Below are 13,263 nucleotides of genomic sequence, written 5' to 3'. Positions count from 1 at the left end.
ACACTAGCGCGATAACACGGTCGTGTTCGGTAGGCGATTCCTATGAAGAAGACCGGTCCATCTATTTCACGATTATTTTGGCGCGCGAGTTCCTTTGGCCCCAGATAGCCATCTACCCGTGGACCGGAGACTCGAGACACCAATGGACAGAATGGAGACACGAAGGGTTCCCGGGATAAAAGGATCGCGAAACGTCGTCGGATCTTCCTATCCGGAGTAAATCGTGCGCCTTCTATTCCGACTAGCTGGCCGGACGTTGTATTCAGGGACGTAAGTGGAAGACCGATCGACGTCGATGTCAAAGAGATTCCTCTGCAGAATCTCCTCGACCACCCCCGCCTCTAGCAGCGTGTAAGATCTCATCTTTGTCAGGAGGCACACGGTGAAGTTGGGCGCAAGTGCGCCAGGTTTACGACCCCCTCGAAAAGTCGACCAGAGACGCGAATGTATCTAGGGGGTGGAAGAATCAAAGATAGAGATCAAACTCACCACTCGGTGCACGGGGTGTCGCGAAGTCGCTGCCGGTTGGCGAATCGTTCACGGCGATCCTCTCGAGAAAGGGCTGCTTTCGCTGGCTGTCCAAAGAAACAAAAAGCGGAGAACAGACGGAGGGAAACCACCCTCTCCGATCACTGGCTTGTTTACACACTAATCGTCACTGTCACTCACTTCGAAACACAGGTGAGACAAGCGTGGTCCCGCAGTTCTTTTCTCTGTACGTTTACGAATCGGTACAAGTCGTGGTACAATTGTAACGAGGGTTGCGAGTCGCCGATGTTCGCACAGATCGTAGCACTGGTGAACTAGGTTCCGAAAACTACCCTTCAGTTTTTGTTTATATCGTCGAGCACTTGGATCGCGTAGGGATCGGATGGTTGTCACTGGTTCGTGTTCGTTGGCATTAGTTCGCCGCACTTGCCACCACGAAATGGTCACACGCGATTAAGTCGATCATGTATGTAACTCGGTGAACAAATGCGTAGGCGCGGGACACGTTGGGAGATTTGTTCGGTGAGAATTCGATGGGATTGATTAGACAGTGGGCCACGTTTAAAATCACTGTTGCGTGAGTGAGTCCACTGTGTTTGACCGGTGTCGAGAACGAGCGTGAAATGGTACCCGAGACAGCATGCAGGCCAACCGCACGGTACGGCTCTCGCCTGTGAACTGAATACCCGTCGCGACCTGAGGCCGGGACTCGACTGGTTTCTGCTAGGGAATCTCCCCACTCTTCGGTCTCTTCTCGCGCGACCCTAGGCACACCAACCCCCAGTCTGACCCTCTCTCTCTCCCTTTTTCTCGCGTGCGCTCTCTCCCTCTCTCTCTTCTCACACCCTCGACCCCCTCGTCTCAGCCTTTCGCCCTTACTCTCTACCCTACCACGCTTCATTTCTTTTTCTCTCTCCCTCTCTCCTACTCTCGCTCGTTCTCTCGCTCAATCTCCATCTATCCTTTTCCTCACTATTCCAGGTTCCAACTGCCTAACGCCGACCCTTCACGTACGACCGAACGACCACCCGTTTCTTCGGTATATACCACACTCTCATACTCTTTTCCTGAATACTTCTACCTGTCTCCCTCTTTCGGACGTTTTTCTTGTTCCCTCCTTCTTTTTCAACCTTTTCTCTCGACTCTCTCTCTCTCTCTCTCTCTCTCTCTCTCTCTCAGTCTCTTTGCCCCCCTTTTTCTTACCATCTTTCTTGCCATCGTCTCGCGTTCTCACTTTTCCACGTCGAGGTGTACCCTTTCCAAGGACTTCCCGGATCTCGTTCGAGTCGGCCACCGTTCTTTCAGAAATATTTCGACACCGGTACACCCCTTGTAGTCCGGTCGACTCGATTCGGCCGCTTTTCGAACGACTGGCAGCAAAGTGCCCCTGCCAATCCGGGGCACATGCTCGCCATTTCGAGTACGTCCATTCTTCTAGCATCGGTAAAAAGGGTGGTGGAAAAAGGGCGGCGGGTTAACGGGGAGAATGGGAGGCGGGAATCGAGGGAAGGAAGTCACGAGCGGGGAGGAATCTTTTTATCATACTCACGGAGGTCGGATTCCGGAGGCGAACAAGTGCACGAAAGTGTTCTGACCCTTCGTGTTTGGGGCAGCACGATGGCCCTTTTAAGGATAAGACGGCTTACGCTGCCGAATGCCTAGGCTCGAAATATTGAACGAGCCCACGCTTTGCTCCTCGGGTTTGTGTTATGCTCTCCAGCCAGACTCTGTAACAACCAGAAGAACAATTTTATTAGGGGCTGCCGTCCAGAGAAATTCATTTCATCACCGCCTTAACCCTCTCTGGTTAAACTGTTTGCGAGTAACGTTATTTCTAAGCACTCGTGACATTTACAGTGAGGAGCATAACTGATTCAACACACTTTAAATCAGGATAACTTTTTTATGAATAGACCAAACGACTTCAATTTCTCTGTAATTCGCAATTCCGACCAAATGCATTTTTTCAAAATATTTTTTAGACGTCATTTACTACACTAATTCTTCTAGCCTTACAGAGAAATTGAAGTCGTTTGGTCCATTCATAAAAAAGTTATTCTGATTTAAAGTGTGTTGAATTAGTTATGCTCGTTAGTGTATATCAATTAGAAATAAGAATATAATTCAGTTCGTCTTATTTCATGTCACACATGTTTCACTTTACATTACTTAAAATGGTTTCCATAGTTGATTCAGTTACATGATTAACCTTTTACACTCGAAGCTATTTTAACTCCATAAGTTAGACGTTTCGATCTAGAACGATTCGTTTTAGTTCATTCATATGAAATTGATCATACTCATGCAACTTTTATCTTTATATATGAATCTTGGCATACTTTTCGATAGATCGAGCCTATCGATTTTCCCTGTGAAACGGATTTATGCAGTTCTGTAAAAATTTTAATTTGAATAAATTGAGTAATGTAGAAAATGTTCTAGATTAGCGTTTCAAAGTGCAATGATTAATATCTACAGCTAATATAAAAATGTTGTAAATCTAGACAGTTTAACGTTGCCACTCTGTCGTATCTCATGCGTAGACTAAACAAGTTTCGAATGTGACTAACATTTATCAGAACCGTGTTACAAATTCTGTTCGTCTGCGCTTCGGACCGACTCGTTTGCTACTTCTTTCTTTTTTTCGTTCTCCCGGGCGAACGTTAATTAAAGTTATTTTAATAAAACGTTAATTAAAATGAATATCGCGATATACGAACACGCCTGTTGACGGTTTTTTCTATCTGTAAGTTGCGCTGTAGCGAACACGAAATATAAAAGTTCGGGTTTCATCAAACACCCTCTGATCAAAGGTGAAACGGTTCGTGCACGCGGACAACTCGTCTAAATTGCAAAATTTTTTGGTTTCGCGAGCAAATAGGAGGTTGCGCGTACCGTGAAATGTTTTGACCGAGCGTATACATGTATATGTGTATATTTAGAATATTTATGAAGATTAAATTTCTACAGCCTGTACGGCTTTAAAAGTATCCGTACGGCGAATCCGTGTAAAAGTTTGATGAATTCTTCTAGAAGTTGAATAAAATCTATTTCCCGGTTGATTCAGCGGACAATGCAATCGACACGCATCAGATTCTGCACGTATTTATATTGAATAATCAAAGATAGTGGTACATGTAATATTTTCATATCGTAAAAAGTTACATCAAACTGAAAACTACAGTGAGATTAATCAATTGATGGAACGACGTCAAACCTCGTATACACCTTCAGTACACTTGTCACTGTAGCCACTACCACAGTTTAATCAAATAACCGTCTCTTCCAGTTTTATAAATCTGAGAGATTAGGAAATTGTTACTCGTACTCTAAAGTGCCTCGATTAATGGGATGAGAAATTCTGAACACAACTAAACTTTCAGCAATATTTCCTGAAAAAATTAATGTACATTTTTTCATGAACAAGATAAAATCCTATATAAACAGAATCTTCATGAATTTTTTAGTTCTGATGATGCAGCTCCAGAAGATCGTGCTTATCATACAGCAGAGCGTCTTGCGGAAGACAGGCAATTAATAAGAAAGTTTTAAAAATTTTGCAACGACAATATTGTTACAACTTGTACGATATACGTACTTTTAGATAAAGCATTCGTTTTAAACAAAGTCCCTTAGGTTCTCCAGAGAAATGTCTTAACAATCGCTTTTCTTTCCGATCGCCAATGAATCACGACATCTTAAAACATAAATAAAATTCCGCCACAGTGGAGGAGATATATCTTTCCTCCGTTAAGAAAGTCCGTTCGCTCGGTGATATCGGAAGACAAACAGATTTGTAACTCGTATCACGTATTAAATCCGATATCAGAAAGTAGTTTAAATTTAACTCGACGTTCCGAGCGCTCCGGCGATCTCCTCATTTGGAATGTAGCACACGGCAGGCGCATAAACTTGATGCGCGAATCGCTTGGTTTAGTTCTCATGCTCTGTGAGGTTTCGCTAATCTTCACCGTGATACCCGCATCACACGAGCCAGGCAATTAACTGGCTGAATATGTAGATCCGTTTACATTGAGTCGGGACCTTCTGTAAGTGTAAGCAGGGAACGAAGACTTTTAGTATCAGCCTGGCTCGACGTATCCAGCCACGAAGCGAAACTTCGACTTCGCGGAAAGTCGAAGAAAGATAGACTCCCGCTCGACATCCTCGCGAACGAACAAGAAAAATATAGTGCTCTATTGTTCGCGGTGTAATCTACACTCTCTCGTGTATTCTCCGGCGCGGATGTCATTCGCGTCGGCTCCTTTAGGCATCTCTCAAACGAGTCAAGAAGCTTCATGCTTCTGTGAGCGGGAAAGGAAGCACGTAAAATTTAATTCTACCGCTCCCCTTCCCTCTACCTTGCAGATTAAACGCAGTCCCTCTTGAAAATTAGATTTTTTAATGAAAGTTCATTCGCTCTTGAACCCTTAGACGTCGGTAGCCAAGGATTAAATTCCTCCCCGGCACGTTATGGCTGCTTATTCCCCGCGTCCTGAGAACGGATCCGTGACGCGGACGTCTATTTATTGGACGTCAAGAATGCTCAAGAAAATATCGTGCAATTTGCATCTACACTCGAGAACTTATTAAAAACGATTAGGTATGTTCAATCATGTTGGATTCCAATCTATTTCCGCCCCCTAACGTTCCGGAATTAGTCATACGCGCGGAGCGATCGCGTAAACGCACGCGATCCGCCCTGTTACATTTTTAATTGGACCATAACAATTTAATTCGCTCTCGCGTTGATGTCCGGCCACCGCCGCCGCAAAGTCATAATTATAATGGCCCGGCTAATTAATCATTTGCATCTGCACTCAGGGTTTTGCATAATGCAAGAATTACAGTAAGTAATAATTACTGGTACCTCGTTATTAATTTACGAACGTAGCCGGAAACGGTGCATGGTTTACGTTTACCGGATCCGTGACACTTAAGTCGTCGAACGCGTTTGCCGAAAGAGAAGAGCCGAAAAATATTGCCGCCATTAAGGTACAAATCACTCTATTAACGGCCCTTTCGCCGTGAGACTGTAAATCATCGTTTCGAACCGGGAAGCAATTTCGACCGGGGTCACAATATTTTGGGCAAACTCGAAAATCCCATTTGGACAGCAATGAACGTTTCACTGCTCGAGCATTACGAATAAATTGCGGATGATATACGGCGGCAGTAAAATCATTCCGTGGACTTCATCTGTTTATGGTAGGTAGTGGTCGAGGACAAAATTGCAGTCGGCCCCTTTCTTCCTTCCTTCCTTCCTTCCTCGTTCACTTTCCATCTGCCACGTGTCCTTGAAACCTACGCACAGGTAACGCCGCCGCGCCGATGCGATCGACCGGTCGTAAAGTCTCTACTTATTGCAATTCCCTACTTTCGCTTTTACGGTGTGACAGTCGGATTACGAAGGCGCTGTCGAGCCTCGTAAACCCGGCAATAATCGTAATTTACAACTGTTCCATAACGTGTGATTTACAGGGCTTAAGGATTTTCATAAGCCACGAATAGGTATCGGTGCAACCGGTTGGATCATACGCGCGGGCCCCGGTCTTGAATATAATAACACGAGGAATTCCGTTTTATCGCGGCGAAGAATACATGCGTGGCTCGCTGGGCGTTCGTTCGCGCTGCCACGGCTTTATTATTATAACTTAATCAACAGGCATCCCCGGACTCGCCGTCTCGCGTATAATGAACGTGTTTGCTCGGCCGAGGTTTCCGTTCGTCTCGCGGAACGCATCGCATACTATTTACAACTGCACGCGATTACTGGAACTAGAGTGATTGATCGAGACACGGCCGCAGGTACTCTGATCCTCTTCAGGATTCTTTGTATTTGCCTAGCCTGCTTTACATTATCGTTACGAATCCATTTAATACCGCCGTTATGCACCTTGACGCTCCTCATAATTGGTCCCCGTCTCTAACGACGATCAAACCTGTTTTTAATTTATACCAACATTAATGTGCACTGCGCTACATAGTTTTTTGCTGCTTCGAAAAATACAGAAGCCAGCGCAACGAGGTTTCACAGTGAAACTTGATGCGTTTCGTAGTTACATTTATTTTTATTATACTCTGCTCCTCTCCAGATGCAAGAATACCTTCAAACAAAAATCCCATTTAAACACGCGAGTTCAACATTAAAAATTACACAAGCATAAACTTGTTCTCCAGAGCTGAAAAAGTAGACCCAAGGTCTACTTTTAAATATGAACGATGATCACCAAAAAATCTCTTTCCGAGTTCCATATAAATTTGATAAAAATCGCTGGGGAGCATTCGATTAGCCCCGTTCGTTCTGAAAAACCTCATCCTCGAAGAGGTTAATATTCGCCCGGCGCAGGCTGGTGCACGCACGGCATCGAGACACTCTATCAATTCATTACCGCGGTCCACGCAGCGTAAACGAATTTCGTCGAATAGCTTGTGCGCGGCTCCGCGGTCTCATCGATCATGTTCGCAACTAAGCCTGCCGTCGGTCCCACGAAAAACGGCGCGCCTTAACGACCCGTGCGTACCCGTCTGGACCGGGCTAGCGCCGGGTCGGGGATGGCGAGAACCATACGGAAACACAATTACGGAGTTTTCACCGGCGGAAGCTTCCGCGAGACAGCGGCAAGACGTTGAATTTCTTGTTGATGGCCAGCGCGGCAGCCAGGCCCGCGTAACTCGCAGCTTCTTTCCGGTGTTCCGGTTTTTCCTGGTGTACCGCGAGGATCGCGCGCGCGCGCGGAGGTCATCGTTTTGTCCAGGTAAAAGTAACGAGCCGACTCGGCGTTCGGAACTTTTAAAACCTATTCCACGTCGGCCGTGTTTCACGGAGCGGGCTTTCCGCGTCGGACAGCGGAACGTGACACGCGGGGGAGGGAGTTAGCGGCAGTCTGGGCCGGTTTTTGCGCGGTCATTTAGCTCTCTCGGGGTCGTAATGGTTGACGAGAGAAAGACGAGAGCGGCTTCGGTCTCCCACGTTTATGATGCAAAACACCGACGGCAAATATAAGTATAAGGATTCGGTGTAGTTATTTGGCTGCCGGAACGGCGACGCGGCTCGACGCGGCGTTTCCGTGGCGCACGGCAGCCACTATTCACCGGATAACATACACAGAGGTCTCGGAGCTCACAGCTCTCGAAGACCGGCTCGTACCACGTGAAAGCGTAATTACTACGGCAGCCGCCCGGTTCAACGAAGATGAACACGTTCGCCTCCGCGGCAGCGTTGCTGTCAGCCTCGCTTGTCTGGCCAGCCGTTCACCTAGCCCGTCCTATACGCGATGTCTCTTTCCTCTATTCTTCTCCCGACGATGCTCCTCTGGCCGTCCACCTCGTCAACATCTTCACGGTTCGACCCGGACCACTCGCCGAGGGTGAGAAACACGGAGGATTGCCCTGGGTAACGGCAACTCGTTCCCGTTCCAAGGCCTACACCACAGGGTAGTCTCGCACACACACATACACACACGCCGACGTCTCTCCCTCTTCTTTCTTTCTTTCATTCTCCTCCTCGTTTCGCCACGACCCTAGCCCATTAGAACGGACCTACATCTTCTCTTTTTTTTCTCTCTCTCTCCTCACCGACCACGGACACGCTATCGTTGCTTTAACGCTTCACCGCAGGGGAACCTACGGCGCTTCTTCCGGATAATGTTTTCACTTAAGTGGCGATCGTTGTTCGTTAAGGAAGTGTGAATTTTAGAGCGTCCGTGTAATAAACCGGCTCGATCCTTGATTGCCCCGCTGTCCAAACAACTGTGTTTACCGACCAACCGTTCCCGCCAACAGAAACGCGAATTATACCGCATCCTGTCGTTAAACAGCGAGCCGCAAAAACGTTCGCCCACTGTTCTTGCGCTCGCGGTAATCAATTGGCTATACGCGTTAAGATCCGACTGATTTGGAATCACGTTGGTCGTATATTCTCGTGGTTATCTATCTTGACTTTGTGTTTGCACTTTAGTGAGCAGTCTTCTCGTTCCTTTTCTTGTTTTCTGAAACGTGTATCAAAAGGATTTGGTCTTTTCTCTGTCTTTTTGTTAATGAAAATTGCTCCTCTTTTCTTGTAGTGCGATTTGATCGAAGCAACGCCTATTAAAATCCCCGAAAACACTTGTCGAAAGCGTAATCGCATCCGTGACACGTTCAAGTTCCACAGTCAGGCATTTGCAAACAGTTTCCCGGAGAGCGCACGGTTCGGCGATACGTGATTCCGCGGCGGGAGCGTGGAATCGTTGAACTTCGAGATCACGTCAACATTCGAGACGCAATGGCGCATTACGGTCGCGCGAAGACGGATTTGGGTTAAGCCTATCAGAAGCCTTCGCCGATTGAATTTATCCATATGCAATCTACGTGCTATTAGGTCCGTTAGTGGTTCTCCAGCCGGCATTCCATTAGCCGCTGCGTATAAGTCTAATCGAAATGCCAGGAACAGGAAGCAACAGAAAATCCGACGAGTCGAGCACCAAGACGACGACGTGAATCGTCGCGCGTCGTCGTCGTTATCGAGCTGTTCGAATTGTACGACGATTTCGCGTCGGTTTTTCGGCGTGTGTCAATAAAGATAATCGTGGTGGTAGCGTCGGAAAAAATAGCATCGGTTTCACAGCAGAGGGAATGGTGTGCGCGTGCGCGGGGCGAGTTTCACTAACTTTCCACGGCTTATCCGCCACTTTAGCAGCGCGTACACAATCGGTGCATTAAAGGACGCGTTGCTGCAACAAGGATTCGACATTTCCATGAAACACATCAAAAACTTTTCGCCGATAGGATTTGACGAACGTGGGCCCCCTAAGTCTACCGGAGCTGCCTCTATCGCGGCAGGACTGTCGTATAATTCCATTAGTTGCGCGAACGTGGGCGTTCCCACGTTTGTCGTGTCGCTCGAGCAGAGAAGGACCGACCGGGTACCCCGTTCAAAAAGTTTCTCGATTACAACCACTTTGTGCGATTAGTGCCCGCGAAGTATTCGATCCCTGGGTTTCCCGAGCAGTGTGTACCCTCGTTCTCGCTCGCTCGCTCGGCTACCACACTTCACGACGAGCATCGTGCCGCGAACTACTTCTAAGTTGAAAATATTTGCGTATATCCTTATTACGAAGTTTTGTGATCGAGGAGAGTGGTGTGGAGTGCGCCGCTGCGGGGGAGCAAGTTCGCGAAACTGTTAGACGGAAGGTAAATGCAGCGGCCGAGCAAGATAAAGAATATTACGCGTGCCTTCCCTTCCTCGAAATCATTTGCGAAATTCACTCGCGAGCCGGAGAAGTTTCTGCACGCGCGCTTTTAACAGTTTTAAACACCACGTCTCCCGAAAGTGGCAGACGAAATTATTTATACAGATTTGACAGAGTATACAGATTTGGGAAAGAAAGAGAGGCATAGCATTTTCCATATGCTCTCCTTCTTCGCGTCGCAAATTTTGATCGTTCATTATTTTTTCTATGATTTTCTATGATTCTATCATTGAAACAATTGACATGCGATAGCTAAAATATGATATAAATATTCTCGATTCAATTTTGTCTAAATGTCTTCGCAAATATTGCATCGAGAGTTGTTCCTGACCTTGTTGTCGCTTCGTTAGGATTATTTACCATTTCCAATCTTAATTTACTTCTAAACATTACTAGACTGCAAGAAGTTTCACTTCTGCCGCGCGTGGTTTTTTTTTATAGTGCCTTACACAAATGAGAATTTTATTGTAGCACGACTAACCGCATTTAAAGTCGCGTTAAGCGTAACGAAGCATAATAATTGCGTGGAGTGCACTTCATTGCATTAATGTTCCCGTTGTCCTCGTTGTCCTCGTTTACGCGAGTCAAAGGCTCGCTTCTGCATAGTCGGTGACGTGAAGCCCGTAACAATCGTGGCCAGTAATCCTTATTAGGATAATAAGGTGCACGCACACGTCACGCGAGTCTTAGGGGCCTTGCCAAGCATCCATAACCGGTGGAAGCGGTTGTCCTGGCGGAAATGTTTATCCCACGAAGTGGCGAGATTTGGAATGCTGCCACTTGCTCTACATACGTGAACTGCACCGGCAAACAGCTATCCGCATTTCGCAGCACACTCCCGAGCGATTTACACCGAGATTGCATTACACGATCTTAAACAAGCCCACCCCCTCGACACAACCTTCTTCCCCACCCTCCGCTGAATATTATATTTAAATCGACGCGTTCTTCGCCGTTCTATTCGCCAGCAACACCTTCCAACCATTGCAGTAAGGCCACTAATTTTTAAAAATATTTTCCCGCATTTTTCAGTTCATATTTTTCTAGACATTTTCAACTTCATTTTAACATCGCGCGAGTGGACAGCAGACATATCCAATGGCATTAAATTTGTATTTCCAATGCTGTAACAACCAATGTGAAAGAATTGATAAAATAATACATATCAAATTCATGAAATGCTCTGGTAACGAAATTTAAAAATCAGAAGGTGGAGTTAATCGCCTTCGAAATGGTTCACATGTAGCTTATGCGCTCCGCGAATGAAAATTCATTCAATTCCAGTTTCGAAATACTGAACATTTTTTATTAAAAGGTTAAAATACTGAAACATGTGTCTGCCATTATTTCGATGCATTTGTTAATTGTAAAATTGGGAATAAAACGTGATTCGTTGAATTAAAGTGTAAATAACGACCGAGAGGGTCAGTGTTAGACAAGTGAAATTTGATTAATCGACTCGAATGAACCCTAAAACGCGGAGAGTTTACAGGACAAGGGAAAGTGTGTTTGCGCGTGGGCAGTTGCCAGGATTTCGGCGGAGGAGTATGGCAGAAAAAAAGGACCGCGTGCTCACGGTGTCCGTCTTTTTCTAGAACCGGGAATTCGGTCACGGTTTTTAGTGCATCGGCCGGGCTCGTTCGATTATTAATCGTAACTCACCCGTTTCTTTTATTATCAGCGTCAAAGCTCGAGAGCGACGGGGGTGGCGGCGTGTCTATTGTGTTTTATGGTAATGCGCCACTCATAAACGAACGGATTACAGCGTAACCTCGAGGTAGCGCGCGCGGTAATACGCGGGGGTTGGAGTCAATAAATTTCTAATTTTCTGCTATCTGCGTCCGGCTACCGTTATAAGCTCTTGGAACGGGCTGGCTCGCGGATTAATGTAAAAATCGATTGTCTCTCTTTCTCCGGCGGGCAGAAATATTTCTGGGTATTATCGGTGAAATGTGTCACAGCTGCAATACGGCCTCGTATTGCGATACATCGGCCGCAACACCGTTTTCCCCGATCCAATGCCGGCGAAATTACACGCATTTCTTGTTTACACGGACATCATAGCTTGAAACGCAATCCGTGTGACGGTGGGACAGAAAAATGTGTACACACCGGTGTACACTGTTATCGCGGATCCGGTGACGAAAAAATTCGACCGTAAAATCATTCTCATAAAACGAGGGAAAACGATGTTTACCGTTCCCTCCTCCACATGTCGATTACTTTTTCCGCAGAGAGTCGCCAATTGATTCGGAATATTGCAATTACCCGTGCGCGACGCGATCGACGCTCATTGAAAACGTAATTAACGCGAGCGAGCCGGTTACATCGAATCCCGGTGAAAGTATTGAATCGATTAAATGTTAAGTAACGTCGAACAGAGAAGCCCCATCGAAAGGATTGTCCGTGAACGTTGCGAACACCGCTCGAACGAGCGCTCTCGAGGATGTTCCTTCTTTTTATTATTTTTTTCCCCTCGGTTTTCTTTCCCGTCTTTTTTTCCGTTTCGCTAAATATTTACCCGCTATTAACTGCGCCGATCAGGCAATTGCTGTCGCCCGTACCAGACGATGAAAAAAGGAGAGAAAGGATCCAGCAGTGGGTACATCCGAGCTAGATATTTGTTCGACGTGGTTTGCCGAATATACATACATATACATATATCGGAATACAAGCGTAACGCGGGTTCTTGATTAAATAGCCGATGGCGCAGAGCCGTACAGAGTGCTTTCGTACATGGAAACATTTTTCGATTCCGTCATAAATCGCTGCAGAATTCACATATACCCGGGCAAGTTTGACTTTCGATTTACTCTACTGTGGAGAACCGGAGTTATTCTGCGAGCTCCTTGGTAATGTATCAAAGGGCTTTCCAACATGTGTACATGTTTAATAACTTCTCCGCAAAAATCTTAACCGCTTCGATTTATCCAATAATGCGCGCGGCTTTCGAAAGCGACAATTTTTCTGTTGGTGCAGCAATTAATTCGCATTGTGCTTTACTAACAGTTTTTCTAATGGATCTTACCGCTTGTGGTACTTGTTATGTATCTTTTCAACGCGTATTGCTTAATCTGCCTGCCTTGAATAATTTTTATAACGATCAAATATAACGTTCAATCAATTCTTTATACAGGGCGAGTCACCTAACGTTAGCATCTTAAATATGTTTATTGTTTTCAAAGATACAATAAATGTCTTCAGGACAAAGTTGAATGGTAAAATGGGGCTCATTCGACACCAAAAGAATTCTTTTGTTTTTATTTCACTTTTTTAGGGATATCAAGGTCACCTTCATTTTTTTAAATGGAACCATCCTGTTTTAACCATCTACAATGATAGTCCCTTTCATTACGAATTCAGTGATTATAATTACACACCGTGACCTTGAATGGCCTTGGGTCATTATAGTCGCTGAATTCGTAATGACAGGGACTGTCATTGTAGATGCTTAAAACAAGGTGGTTCCATTTAAAAAAATGAAGGTGACCTTGATATCTTTAAAAAAAATGACATAAATACAACAATTTTTCTGTTTGAG

The 13,263-nt window shown here is 45.7% G+C and overlaps 1 protein-coding gene across 1 annotated transcript in view; it reads right to left on the bottom strand.

Annotated features, from left to right (window-relative positions):
* Olf413 (DBH like monooxygenase olf413) overlaps positions 1 to 2,089 on the bottom strand; it is a 220,368-nt gene extending 218,279 nt beyond the window's left edge. Inside the window, exon 1 of the mRNA XM_076422439.1 lies at positions 490 to 2,089. The gene's annotated coding sequence lies outside the window, so the exon portion shown is untranslated. The remainder of the gene's footprint in view (positions 1 to 489) is intronic.
* Positions 2,090 to 13,263: the final 11,174 nt, after the last annotated feature.

This window comes from Lasioglossum baleicum, chromosome 4 (genome assembly GCF_051020765.1).
Source record: "Lasioglossum baleicum chromosome 4, iyLasBale1, whole genome shotgun sequence".
Classification (NCBI taxonomy): domain Eukaryota; kingdom Metazoa; phylum Arthropoda; class Insecta; order Hymenoptera; family Halictidae; genus Lasioglossum; species Lasioglossum baleicum.
Note: the sequence above shows the minus strand (reverse complement) of the source record. Positions and strands in the feature narration are given on the sequence as shown.